At 36.0% G+C, this 15,465-nt stretch overlaps 1 pseudogene; it reads left to right on the forward strand.

Annotated features, from left to right (window-relative positions):
• LOC113105387 (phosphorylase b kinase regulatory subunit beta-like) overlaps window positions 1-15,465 on the forward strand; it is a 76,973-nt pseudogene that overhangs the window by 34,035 nt on the left and 27,473 nt on the right.

Here is a 15,465-nt window from a genome sequence, read left to right on the forward strand (position 1 = left end):
TAATACTGTCCTGATCCTGAAGCAATTTCACAAGACAAAATAATAACTGAATTTATAAAAATTACTGTATTCAAAAGTTTACATACCCTTAAATCTGATGCATCATTGCCTGGATAATCCATGAGGATCCATGATTTTATATTTTCTGATAGTTGCTCATGCTTCCCTTGTTTGTCCTGAGCAGATGTTCTGCTGTTCTTCCAACTCCTGCTCATTCTTTGGTTTTCCAGCATCTACTGCATATTTGAACCCTTCCAAAAGTGAATATATGATTTTGAGATCCATTTTTTTCACACTGAATACAATTGAGGGACTCAACTACACAACTACTACAAATTATGAAAACATTTAATGATGCTCAAGAAGGCAACACAATGCATTAAGAGCCAGGGATGTAAACTTTTGAACAGGATGATGGTGTATAAATTCTTCTCATTTTGTTTAAAAATCATATTTTCCATTTAGTACTAAACTTCAGAAGCTTCATAAATACTTCCCTGAATTGTCCTCAGTGTTAAAAGACAGATTTCAAAATCATAAAGTCAATTTTGGAAAGGGTTCAAATATGCCGAAGCTGTTGGAAAACCAAAGAATGTTCAGGAGCTGGAGGATTTTTCTGAAGAACAGCAGGCTCAGGAAAAAACAAGGGACTCATGAACAACTATCACAAAATGTAAAAACAGTCATGGATCATCAAGGAAATGACACATAAGATTAACATTCAAGGGTATCTTAACTTTTTTATAAATTCAGTTATTATTTTGCCTTGTGAAGTATATGTCAACATGTTATGTGAAATAGCTTATTCATGACAGTACTAAATAAAAATATTTTCATGATCCCTCTTATTTTTTCTATTATAAACATTATGCACATTCTGAAAGGGGTATGTAAACTTATAAGCACAACTTTGTTTGTGTGTGTGTGTATATGTATATACAGGTCCTTTTAGAGTTAATTCGTTGATTCAGATGATTAGGTTAATAGCTCGTTTAGAGAACCTTTTCATGATATGCTAATTTTTTGAGATAGGAATTTTGGGTTTACATGGGCTGTATGCCAAAATCATCAGTATTAAAACAATAAAAGACCTGAAATATTTCAGTTGGTGTGCAATGAATCTAAAATATATGAAAGTTTAATCATAAATTTTATCATTAAATTATGGAAAATAATGAACTTTTATCACAATATGCTAATTTTTTTAGAAGGACCTGTATATGTGTATATATATATATATATATATATATATATATATATATATATATATATATATATATATATATATATATATATACACTTACTTTCAGTCTTAGATTGACATTGTTTGGTGGCAGATGTTCATGGTTAGCTAAAGTCAGCTCTTATCTCAGTGAGTAGATGATGGAACATTTAGCTGGAGTCTACATATCACTGACACGCCTCCCATTCTCACACTCTTCATATTCATTTACATTACAATACCTCTCAGCATGTAAATTGTTGGTTCAGAAGCTGGTATAAGCATTTCAGTTCTTTGTGAGCTTCTCCAGATGAGCTAAATGTGCCACAAAATGGTGCTTGTTGTATAATCGGGTCTACACAAACAGAAGAAGCGAAATTGAAAGAATGCTCTCAGTTTTAATGGAGAGGTGTGAGGGGAATGCAGAGAAAACAGAAGCCTTAGTTTGTTCTGATTGGATGGCCCTGGGTGGCTAAGAAGCTGCCACTCACTGTGTTTACTTGAAAAAATTAACAAAAAAGCTGCTAAAAGTGTGCATTGTATTTTTTTAAATCAAACACTAATCATATGATACACTTTGAATTTGTTAGCTGTTTTTATATTATCAGTAAATAAAACATGCATTTTTAAAATAAAAAGCATCAAGAAGGTTTAAGTTCTCTAAATGTTATATATATGTATACCATTATTTACATAATTTTATATATGAGGTTCCCATGCGAGTTCTTTTTTCTACTGTGCATATACACACAGCTGATGCATTATTTAAGAGGTCATACGCATAAAGATGTGTGTGTAAATAGCCTATACATATGTGTGTGTGTGTGTCGAAGTTTTTATTATTAAATGTGTGTGGCAGCCGCTGTCTAGGCTGGTGTAGAGTATGCCTCCGAGCTGAGTTAAAATTGTGAATCTCATTTGGGGATGGTGAGGTTAACGGTTTCAAGGTTTTTTCAGGAAATGATGTGGAACTGCTGCTTTGTGACACACCAAAAGCCCAATGTAATCACTAAAATCTAACCATTTTTTTTAAACAAATGCTGCATCAGAGCATCATGATTGTGTGGTTTTGTAGAAAGGTGGGTGGGTTTGATTTTAGGAGACCATGTGCAGGACTGGCCTTTACATTTCTAATTTGGTGCTTTAAAGCAAATCTTATGTTACTCCACAAAAATTTGTTATTAATCACTTACCCCGTGCCATTCCAAACCTGTAAAAGCTTTGTTCGTCTTTGGAACACAATTTAAGATATTTTGGATGAAAACCGGTAGGCTTGAAAATGTCCCATATACTACCAAATAAATAACAGTGTCCAGGTCCAGGAAAGTATGAAAAGCATCATCAGAATCAGTGATTCAACTGTGATGTTATTAAGCGACGAGAGTACTTTTTGTACACAACGAAAACAAAAATAATGACTTTATTCAACAATTCCTCTCCTCTGTGTCTCTCCAAATCAGTGTAGTGCCATTTTGTCAAACCTGTTTGATTTATCAAAATTCTGCTACGCTGATCTGGAATTGTTGAATAAAGTCATTATTTTGTTTTCTTCATGTACAAAAAGTATTGTCGCTTCATAACGTTACGGTTGAACCACTGATGGAAGATGGACTATTCTGATGATGCTTTTAATACTTTCCTGACCTGTACACTGTTATTTATTTGGCAGTCTGTGGGACAGTCTCAAGTCTCCCTGTTTTCATCCAAAAATCAAAAATTGTGTTCAGAAGATGAATGAAGCTTTGACGGGTTTGAAACGACATGGGAGTAAGTGATTAATGACAACATTTTCATTTTCGGGTGGAGTAACCCTTTAATGAAAGTGTGTGTGGGGACCCACTATCACCTGTAACAGACACTGTTGAATTCCACCCATCAAGAGAAGGTGTCAAGATGACTATTACAATGTCTGATTTGTGATGTTTGTTTACCTCTGCCCCGCAGGGATGCTCCTGGTCAGTGATTTTTGTGGATCTGGATGCTCATAACAGAAACAGACAGACTCTGTGCTCTCTCCTGCCGAGGAAGTTCCCATGTGAGTTATTTTACTCACTGTGTATATACAAACTGCTAATCCATTATTAATATAGTCATATTTTTTTTTTACACTTATGTTAGTCTAGTCTTCATGCATAGTTTCTTTTTATGACCCTTGTCCACCTTTGAATTGTACTACTTCTACTCTGTCAATGCATATGTTCCCCTTGCATATCAAATGAGTAAAAATCCTTAGCCATTGCTTTGACTTTGATCTCTCTTTTTATGGATACTTGATTAGAAATGATAGAAATTCACTTTACACTTTATTGCTTAGTTATTGGTCATTATTGAACATTGAAGAAGTTGGTTATGATTCTAAAGGGGAATGGATGTGGGGAGCGTCCCAATCTTCTGAAGCCAGTACGGTTGATGGAGAGGGTGTTTTGAGGGAGAGAGGTATGGTTTAACGTGTTTGCTTGTTTCGTAACTCAGCATATGAACTAGTTTTAGTTTGAAATACATTTTTAAATCTGTTTTCATAGCAAATATGACTTCTATAATCTCTAGAAAAATGTATGACATCCGATGCCCGGGATTTGTCAACTCACAGAATGTTCTTTTCCCTCCCCTCCCAATGTCCATTAACAAAGCATTATTCCCATTCTTCTTTGTGCTGATTTTAATGGAGAACAAAGTAATCTGTGGCAGAATAGGTAAATTATCATGATTAAGCCACATTTAATTTTATTCTTCCTTTGAAAGTTGAGTGAGGTTGTTTGATTCCATGGCTTGAAGTGTATAGGCTTATGGATTGCATGTATTAGAGCCTCTTCAAGAATCTGACTAATGTGTTATTAAAACTGCAGAGGCTAATGTAGAAAAATAGCCCATTCTAAGGAAGAGAGTGGTCACTTAACCCTGGGTTACATCGACATTTCCTGATGGAAAGCAAATTCAATAGAAGAGCAGTGAGTCACTCAATGTCTTTTTCTTATGCGAGTGCTCTTGTCATGTAGAACACAGATTCGGCCCTCTTGCCCTGCATCAGCTACACAGTATTCGCCGTGGATGATGATGCTCTATTCCCAGACTCTGGACAAGATAGTCTGAAAGCTGAAGGGCAAGTATGGTTTCTTATGGGACGGCTATAGAACAGCCAATGAGGACAAAAACCGAAGGCACTACAAACCTGCCGAGATGAAGGTGAGTCTGGTTCGCATATTTGAAATGAAAGAAGGTGGGGAGAAATAAATTCAGTGAAAAGGAAAATGAAAAGAGCCCTTTCCCCATATTTAGGATGAGTTATGACTAGCCTCAGGTTTAGCCCTTTTATTTCAGAAAGAGAGATTTTGCTATAAAGGTTAGTGACAGATCTAACAAATGGCATTCAGGCATTTTTATACACATCTTTTAATCTGGTGCAGATTTGCTTATTTTTCCATCCTTCAGGAGAATGCGAGGGCTGTGGGTAAATCCCATTTGATTGGGTTGAACTGCGAGGATATTAACTCCAGAATTAGCCTGGGAACATGCTGCGTCTGACTCTAAAAATCTGAAAGATGGAGATTTAACCCGAAGCAAATCATCACATCAGCTGCCGCAGATGACCTCCCACAATAAACAAGCCCACAAGTAGAGGGAAATGAGAAGGAAAAGAAGGAAAGGGCCAGATGCTCCATCAATACATCTACCTGATCACTTCATCCACTCTTAAAGAGATAGTTTATGAAAAAATGAAAATTCTGTCATTAATGCTCAAAAATTGTTGTTCCAAAACTGTAAGACCTTTGTTCATCTTTAGAACACAAATTAGGATATTTTTGATGGAATCAGAGAGCTTTCTGACCCTGCATAGACCGCAACACAACTGACTCTTTCAAGATCCACAAAGGTAGTAAAGACATCATTAAAATAGGCCATAGGGGCTTTCGCACTGGAGGAACCTTTTCATAGTTCATAGAACTATTGGCAGAATTACCTCGCTTTTTGGAGTGTCCGCACCGAATGAACTAGGAATGCTTTTAGTTCTAGGAACTCCATTTGGGGGAACTAAATTAGCTCATACTTTAGAGTAGGGTCTAAAACAGTTTTATAGGAATTATCAGTCACCTAAGTGTACACTGATTTGCCAAACACATACGAAACACCGGCTACCTGGCATTTAAAAAAGCCATGTAACATATTAGCATGGAAATCAGCTATAACAGCATTTACTCATTGTCTGCAGTGTTGTGTTCTTTCCTCAACCTTGAAGATATGTAACACTGCAAATTGTCATAGAAAACTTAGTCTCTGCGTATAACTAGGTTTCTAGAACTACGCTGTGCTGAAGACCCTCATGTGACATCAGTGATTCAAAGAGAATATTTTTGTGCACAAAGAAAACAAAAATAACAACTTTATTTAACAATTCTTCTTTTCTGTGTTAGCATCTGCTGCCATTCACGAGAGTCCCACAACCCATTCCTCTACTCTTTAACAAGGTGCAGCACATGTGTGTTCTACGTCAGCAATGGCGGCAGATATCGACAGTTACAGTTGAGCCACTGATGTCACATGGACTATTTTAATGATGTCCTTACTATGTTTCTGGGCCTGGGGATGGTTCAGTTGTATTGCTGTCTATGGAGGATCAGAATTTCATCAGGATTTCATCAGAAATATCTCAATTTGTGTTCTGAAGATGAACAAAGGTCTTACAGTTTTGCAACGACATGAGGGTGAGTAATTAAAGACAGAATTTAACCAAAACTATCCCTTTAACACATTATTACAACATGTTTTAGACATCATGTGTTTTTTGATACGGTGGCAGTACCAACTTATTATTTTATGTACACCATAGAAAGATCATATTATACCAATCAATAGTTTGGGGCCAGTATATATTTTTTATTATTAAATTAAATATAATTAAATGAATAATTTTATTCAGCGAGGGCATATTAAACATTTACATTAAATTATGTATTTATTATTGATATTAATTTAATTTGATTTATTGTAAGCACTGTTCATTTTAACTTTCAGTTGATAAAATAATCCCATTGAAATGTACTATGGTTTTCACAAAAATATTAAGCTACTGTTTTCAATTTTGAGCACAAAATCAACATATTTGAATGATTTTGGAAGAATCATGTTATACTTAAGACTCGAGTAAAGGCTGCTGATAATTCAGCTTTAATATGTTAAAGACTGTTTTTACTTATTTTTGATAAAGTTAGCCTTGGCAAGAAGATACTTTAAACAGTTTTTAAGCGTAAGTGTAACCCCATATTTAAAAACTGTTGTGTCACACCGTACAGATCTCAAACTTTTGAATTGTGTTGTTCTTTTAGGTAGAATAGTGGTAGATATAGTCTCAGGTTTCCTGGACTTAGCTGATAATCTCCCAGCCTGGACAGCTATGATGTGTTCAAAACTGCTTTAAAACAAACTGGACAGGGCTGGTACCATGTTTCAGACACTGTATTTTTTTGTTTGTGCAGGATTGTTTTTTTCATAGGTAAATAGTCCATGTAATATAATTTTTTTATTTTATTTTATTTAAGATACATAAAATCACTGTATTATGAATTATGCTCTTTATGTCTTCGTGTTATCAGCCTGTCAGGCTCAGACAAATACAAAGCTCTTCTGCGTGGTTGGAGTTTCCATTCTGTTGAACCCATAACTAAGTTACGATGGCAGAGGATTTCAAGCCTGAATGTATCATAGTGGCTGAATGTCCTCTGGTGAATGATATAGTCTCACTAAGTAATTGTGGTAAGTGAAGCTAAAGACCCTTGAGACTCCTTCTGTTTACTGTGAGTAGGCCTCAATGTCTGCTCTTTTCCGCCCAGGAGACATTTATTTAATATGTCTGTCTCATAGAACCCCCCTCCATCTCCTGTATCTGACTATACATCTCTCTCTCTCACTCTCTCTCTCTCTCTGGGTGGTTATAGAAACTGATATTGAGGAGATAAAAGAACAAACAGTGTACTTTATTTTTAGTCTTTCAGAGTTTGATGTAAGCCTGTTGGTGCAACTGTTGTTAAGAAACCACTTATAGTATGAAAAATGGTCCTTTGCATCAAATTATTTTCCGCTGCCTGTTAGTTAGAGAGTAGATTAATTTAGTTATTTCCGCTCAGTTTTAGAAGCTCGCTATATGAATACCCCTATTTTTGTCCTGGAACAGTTTATGTGTGATATGCCAATGATGCGAGACCAGTCCAATTAACAGCCTTTATTTCATTACATCCTAATCTCTCGCTCTTATCTCCTAATGCCACGGCGATTGTCTTCCGAGATTGCTAACGGAGATAGGGAAGTCTTAATTACATTTGGGAAAGGTTGAAAGACATTTTGTTCCCTGTCAGCCATCAAAGTGTGCTTTAGATTTTGTACCTCTTAAGCAGCTCACAAGATTTCTTTTTTCTGAAGACAGATAATTTGAATCGAGGTTGTCTTATAATTGGCAGCGATGAAAAGAGGATCACAGAATTGTATTACGAATGTTTCATGTCATAAATAAGGAGAATATTGTGAATGCATGAGCTTAGAAGCTTTGTAAGTTTTAATTGCAGCTTGGAAAGTGGGTTGCTAAAAGTGGTATGATTGCATGCAATAAACACCAGATCAGAATTCACCGTGAGCCCAAACACAAAACTGTTTGTGTTAATCTCTATTCATTTGGTTAGTTATATGTTTCTGATGGATTACTCCCTTAATAAACTCGATCTGCCCACACATGTGCATATGTAGCCCTAATTTCAAATTCCTTTTTGAAAAGAAATGCTGTTTTCTAGAGCGTCTGTAGGCACTTAAATGTTGACTTATACTTTTAAATGAATGTGATAAAACAAGCGGCAGTCATATAATTTTAATTAATCATTGCTTTTTCACCCTCACAAACCATCTCTGCATCTGAGTTGATTTTAATTTCAAACCCAAGTGATTCATGGCCCAGCTCTAGGGAAAGAGAGACGGAGCACTATGGCTTTTTAATGGAGTTTCTGCTTGACTGCTATACTTTACTTCAACATAATTGTTTTCTGTTTTCCTGAACTGTCGTGAGTGGAAAACAGAGGTTGTCTGGCATTTCCTCTCAATGATTTGGAGGGCTTCCATTTTATGTATGTGCATTTTGCTTTAGGTAACATATTGCTGTAAGTCAGTCAAAGTACAAGTTGCATTGCACTCAAAATGTACTAACCATTTGAACATGTCGTTTTTTTGCTAATTTCATTCTAACAACCCTACTGCAAATCACACAGGTAGACAGAGACTCATATATATATATATATATATATATATATATATATATATATATATATATTTTTTTTTTTTTTTTTTTTTTCCTTGTTCAGGAAATGACACACTTGAACCATAATGATGTTGTGGAATCATTACATGATGCTTGTATAATGACTTCTCATGTATTCAGTTCCTTATTCTCTGCCCTGTGATGTTTTTCAGCTCTTTGATGGGATCGAGTGCGAGTTTCCTTTGTTTTTCATCTATGTGATTATTGATGGTAAGATTCATGAATCAAATGTAATGTAATGTAAAATAATATAATATATAATTTTATGCACATAAAAGCACTGCTTATGTGTTTGCGCTGTAAAAACACTGTATTCTGTTTAATTTACAGTAAAAATTGGCAGCTGTTTTTACCAGAAATTGCATGTTGGTGCCTTTATATTTTGCGTCTTATAAATGTATAGTTCTTTAAGTAATGAAGTGCTAATGTACCAGTTTTCTTGAAGTACCAAAAATTTGCTTTTTACCAAAAATATACTGTTAACCACCAAAATTATTAAGAAAAATAGGACACAACAAATCTATTTTTGTAAAATATACAGTGGTGTCCAAAATGATTAGAACACAAGTATGTTCACCAGCTAAAAAATGGTTTTAATTCATTTATTTCTATTTTTTGTTGTAGTGTGTCCGTAGGAAATATCAGTTTACTTTTCCTAACATTCATTTTGCCATTTATTGTAATAATCCAGTGAGATTTTTGTTTGCACAAAGAGTCTGACAACAGCCAGTGCTCCATACAGAGATCTGCTAGAAAAGCAAAATAAAAGACAGCGAAAGATAGAAATATACTGACAGCTAACCATTTTTAGCTGGTGCTAACAAAAGGTTTTACTGTAGCAATTTGCAAGGTTTCTTTTTTGTTCAAAATGCATACATTGTTGCATATGCTGAGCTTGTTAAATCTGCGTATGGACTACTTGTTTAAATCTCCCTCCTCTAAACTTTGTTGTCTGATGGATGGGGACATAGTGTTCTATAATTTCCCTTTTGTTGACCTTTTGTCCAGGTGTGTTTAGGGGAAATCCTGCTCAAGTTAAAGAGTTCCAGGAACTGCTAGAAGCTGTCATCTTCCTGTCCTTTGAGGGTAACTTGCGGAAACGCACATGCATACACATGTTTTTTTTTTTTTTCTTTGGACAAACTGCTAAAGCTTGTCATGTGTGATATCCTCCAGCCCCTGCCAATGACTGTTATTTTCCCATTACTCTTTATTAGAGTGGTCCTTTCGTATTCATCTCTCCCGGGCTGCGTGATTTTCTCAGACGTGTCTCAGTCAAGTGCACAACAGAGGAGATGCTCATTATTTTATCAGACCAGAACTCCGGCGATTCCCCACAGGCAGACAAAACACACAGTCTGACGGTCTTTCAGACCACAACTCTTTAGAAGTATTACAATAAGCAACTTAATAACTAGTTCGACTCTTTTAATTTGCTTCCAGTGAGCCTCACCAATACAGATGAGCTCTCTGCTTAGTTGACTAAATTGTGGTTGATAGAGAAAAGGTGAATTTGGGGCTAGGCTGGATTCTGCTGACAGTCTGAATGCTGCTTTAACTGCAGGGTTTTCTATCTCTTCATTTTTACATATTTAATAAATACATATTCATCTAAATTACAGCTCTGACATCCAACAACATGAATACCAGTAACATTCACACAAGCAAGTTGTACTGCTTTTAAACTAGTGCTGTGCGATATATATATATATATAAATATATATATATATATATATATATATATATATATATATATATATATATATATATTATTGCAAAAATGAATTACTTACCCTAATGTTGTTATTCACAATGAATGCATTTCTGACTGTAAAGCATGTCTGTGTGCGTCAAAATCGTAATTAAAACCCAAATCGCAAAATTCATTAAAAAAAAAATCGCATTTTTGGGTGAACTATCCCTCCAATATATATATATATATATATATATATATATATATATATATATATATATATATATATATATATATATATATATATATATATATATATATATATATATATATATATATATATATTTTTTTTTATTTATATTTTTTTATTAATTTTAATAATTTTAATAATTTTAATAATTTTAATAATTTTTTTCTTTTTTTTAAGAAAATAAATCTGACCCAATACTTTTGAACTATGGTATATATTATTTTAGCATGGCTTGGGACATTGTAGTCACTAGCAGCATCCAACTCCATATCACAGAACCGTCTCATGTAAATACACAAAACACACTGGGACTCTCTAAATGTTGTCTAAATTGATTTTCCACAGGCCACGCTGTTATTTCCAAGTATCACTATGCGCCGGCAGACTTTGTAGAGGCTGAACAGAAGAATCATGGCAGCCAGAAGCGCTTCCCTAGAAACTCAGGGCATGATGGGATGCGTTCCTCGGGGGAAAGGCCCTCTATAACATCGCTAAGCTGCTGGGTGAGTTTCAGATCCATCCAGAGCCCAGGGGTCAGAACTCTTTCACAGACACACAGTGAAAGAGTTTACATAGATTTTCTTTTATTTATTCATGCAGTGACTTTTTTGCCATTCGCTCACATTTCTCAAAAGGAAAGAGACCTAGAGCCACTGCGGTCTCACTGAGAGCAGTCGACGCAATGGTTTACAAACTACACTAAATAATGGGATCGTATTAATGTAGGGTCAACAAATGTGTTTTATGAATCACAGTTGTTGTGTGAGAAATTGTTATCATCGTTTAGTTTCCTTCACTTCCTTTTAAACAGGTAGATCTTCTTTATTCTTTGGAGTCCTAAAGGTGATATTTTTCAAACTACTTTTTTTCTCTCTCTCCACACAGTGAATGTGGGGGCTGGTGTTTCAAAAAGGGCAAGCAAAAAAAAAAAAAAAAAAACTAAAAAAGCAATCCATGTGACTTGTACACTATTTTTTATAAGTCTTCTGAAGCCATTTTCATGAGGAACAGATAGAAAATGGAAGTCATTATTCATTAATCGTATCCTCCGCTGTATCTTTTGACTGATCGTGCTACATTAAGCTTGATTTTCAGCTTAATAACTATCCTTATTAAGTATTAACAGGATTTTCCCCACAAAATATTGTTTTTCAGCAATGTTATTACCAAGTTGCACACCCAGAATGATTCATATTGTAGACAGTGATTCATGTGTATGCACTGCAGTAAAATCCAGACCAGCAGAGACATTAGTAATCAGTGGATGGGGCTTTTTCAAATTGAAAGTCTTGTCTGGGTTAAAAATTCAGAGATTTTGTTTGAAGCTCATGTGAACTGAACAGTAATTTTGTTCTGTGTTTGCTGTTCAGTGGATGGTTTGATCAGCCCAAAAGACATTGACCCCATCCATCGCTATGTGCCACGACAGGATCAGAGGAGCGTCAGCAAGTGAAACTCCAATCAGGTCAGCAGCATCACGTATCCCGTCTAGGCGACTACACGAATACTAAGATGTATCCTGTAAACACACATGTGAATGGTCTGTGTGTTTAATCTCTCTCCAAGCTTCATGCATAATTTGTCGCAGGCTTTAGGAGAAGCCTTGATACATCTCTGTATCAATCCCTTACAACTGCCTTGTTTTGCACATCCATTCCTAGCGGATCTGTTATTGCTGAGACAGACCACAGTGCTCTTGATAAGAAAAGCCTACGGACACCTGCTGTTTCATAGCTAGCACAGAGCTCCCTCATCTGTCCCCATAGACAGTCTGCAGTATCACTTTAATACAGCATCTGCTCATTACAGTGTTTGAGTTGTGACAAAGTGTGAAAGGGGTTGAAAAATGCACATGGATATTCATATGGATAACTTTTTCATCACTGTAGCCTGTCTAGTAAAGTCATGAAATTAAAACTTTATTAAAACACAACCCTGCTGCTAGAACTGGAGATCACTGAGTATGCACTGTCATTCAAAAGTTTCATAACTTTTATACCGCAAGGATATTAAATTGAGCAAATGTGACAGTAATGAGATTTATTATAATAGATGATTTCTATTTCAAATTAATACTGTCCTCTTGAACTTACTATTTATTAAAGAGTCTTCAAACGTGTCATGGTTTCCATACACAAATTATGAAGTACAACTGTTTTTAACATTGATAATAGTAATAAATGTCTTATGAGCACTAAATCAGAATATTAGAATGATTTCTGTAGAAGACTGGACTAATGGTTAATTGCATAAATCATATTTTCCAATAGTTTTAACATTCTATTAAAATATATTAAAAATGTTGTTCTTTTTTCTTTAAAAAAAAAAAAAACTAACCTTTTGAATGGTAGCGTATTAACTACTATTATATAATTTCACTGTTTAAATGTGAAATTGTTCTCTAAATACCTCACTGGTTTTTTTTCCATGTCTGTTAGATTTGTGATTTCATGTGTCTATAGTTGTTAGGAGATGCTTGTGGATCTTGTTACAATGGAGTGTCTATCATAGACTTTATACATTAGAATAGTGCATGCTACCAAATTAATTTTTTATACAAACATGTAAGGATGTGGGGAGCTATCAGAAATGTCACTTCCTGTCAAGAACTCTGACTCTAGATGTGAGACTTCTATTGTGGCAAGCATTATGACTCATGCATGCAATAAAAGCTAACAAAGAGGTTGAGATTAATGCTGAACGAGCTTCAAGGGGGGGTGAAATGCTCGTTTTCACTCAATATCCTGTTAATCTTGAGTACATATAGAGTAGTACTGCATCCTTCATAAATCCAAAAAGTCTTTAGTTTTACTATATTCATAAAAGAAAGATAGTCTGTACCGATTTTTCCCGGAAAAACACGACCGGCTGGAGGCGTGACGTGTGGGCGGAGCTAAAGAATCCCGAGCGCGAATAGGCTTTTGCACTAACAAGGAGGCAGAGATATTTGAAGCAGTTTTACTCACCGCCTGCGGTTCCAACACACGATCGTGACCCTTTTTCCTTGGGATTGCATCATCCTTAAGAAATAAACGATACGCAAATGCGTCGTCAAACTGGGCCTTGTGAACAAGCATCTTCGAAATGCAGGGAACAAACAAAAACACTTGCACAACTCCGTTGATGCTCTGTAAAAACTCTATCCACTGGTCCCTTAATGCTGTTTTTTTTGGTAATCTGTGCAGGGTTGTCTTGCCCTGGCAACCAAAAACACACTTCTTTTGTGACTTTTCGCGATGCTCTCACTCTGATCAGGCTGTGCTCAGCCTCTCTCTGCTCTGCTATACGGGAGCGCGCGCTCTTCCGGCAAACGTGCCCTCAGGACCCATACAAGGAAATTCCGCTCCATCTAACGTCACACAGAGCCATACTCGAAAAAAACTTTCCGAAACTTGTGACAAACTTTCCTTGAAACGTACAACTTAATTTTTGAAACTTTGTCCATGTTTAGCATGGGAATCCAACTCTTTAACAGTGTAAAAAACTATGCATGAAACAGCATTTCACCCCCCCTTTCAATATTGCATGCATGAGTCATGTTTAAATATGATTTAATATATGTATATATTCTTTGTATATATATGTATATATATACATATATATACACATACACATACACACACAGTATAATAAACAGCAGGTTATTGGTAACAAACAGATATATTTGCTTAAATATCTGTTATTTTTTTTCACATAAATAAGCTATTTCTTGTAAATGTGCAAGCTTTCCGATTCACTAGCCACTATAGGTAAACAATTTAGAAAATACCAATGTGCATATGCAGAAAACCAAGTCTGAATAGGATTATAATATTTCAATTAAAATTCAATGACAACAAATACCAGTTTGCAACATTAAGCAGCTTAATTGACCTAAAACGGGCTGCACACTTACACTCACTGGCCACTTTATTAGGTACACTTGCTAGTACCGGGTTGCATCCCCTTTTGCCTTCAGAACTGCCTTAATTCTTTGTGGCATAGATTCAACAAGGTGTTGGAAACATTTGTCAGAGACTGTGGTCCATATTGACATGATAGCATCATGCAGTTGCTGCAGATTTGCCGGCTGCATATACTTGATGCAAATCTCCCGTTCCACCACATCCCAAAGGTGCGTTTATTGGATTGAGATCTGACGACTGTGGGGGCCATTTGAGTAAAGTGAACTCATTGTCATGTTCAAGAAACCAGTCTGAGATGATTTGAGCTTTGTGACATGGTGCATTATCCTGCTGGAAGTAGTCATCAGAAGATGGGTACACTGTAGTCATAAAGGGATGGACATGGCCAGCAACAACACTCAGGTAGGCTGTGGCTTTTAAACGATGCTCAGTTGGTACTGAGGGGCCCAAAGTGTGCCAAGAAAATATCCCCCACACCACTACACCACCACCTTGAACCATTGAGACAATCCAGGATGCATCCATGGTTTCATGTTCTTAACACCAAATTCTGCCCCTACCATCTGAATGTCGCAGCAGAAATCTAGACTCATCAGACCAGGCAACATTTTTCCAATCTTCTGTTGTCCAATTTTGGGGAGCCTTTGTGAATTGTAGCCTCCGTTTCCTGTTCTTAGCTGACAGCAGCGGCACCCGGAGTGGTCTTCTGCTGCTGTAGCCCATCTGCTTCAGGGTTTGACGTCTTGTGCATTCAGAGATCGTATTCTGCATAACCTTGGATGTAACGAGTGGTTATTTGAGTTACTGTTGCTTTTCTTTCATCTTGAATCCAGTCTGCCCATTCTCCTCTGACCTCTGACATCAGCAAGGCATTTTTGTCCACACAGCTGCTGCTCACTGGATATTTTCTCTTTTTTGGACCATTCTCTGTAAACCCTAGAGATGGTTGTGCGTGAAAATCCAAGTAGATCAACAGTTTTTGAAATACCAACAATTTAAAATAAATGTTGCACAAATGTATTTTACAGTGTCAGCCAGTAACATTGAGCGTAAGAGAATATGGCATTTCTCAAAAAACACCCACAAACTTTTGACTGGTAA

The sequence above is a fragment of the Carassius auratus genome, chromosome 7 (genome assembly GCF_003368295.1).
Source record: "Carassius auratus strain Wakin chromosome 7, ASM336829v1, whole genome shotgun sequence".
In the NCBI taxonomy this organism is placed as follows: domain Eukaryota; kingdom Metazoa; phylum Chordata; class Actinopteri; order Cypriniformes; family Cyprinidae; genus Carassius; species Carassius auratus.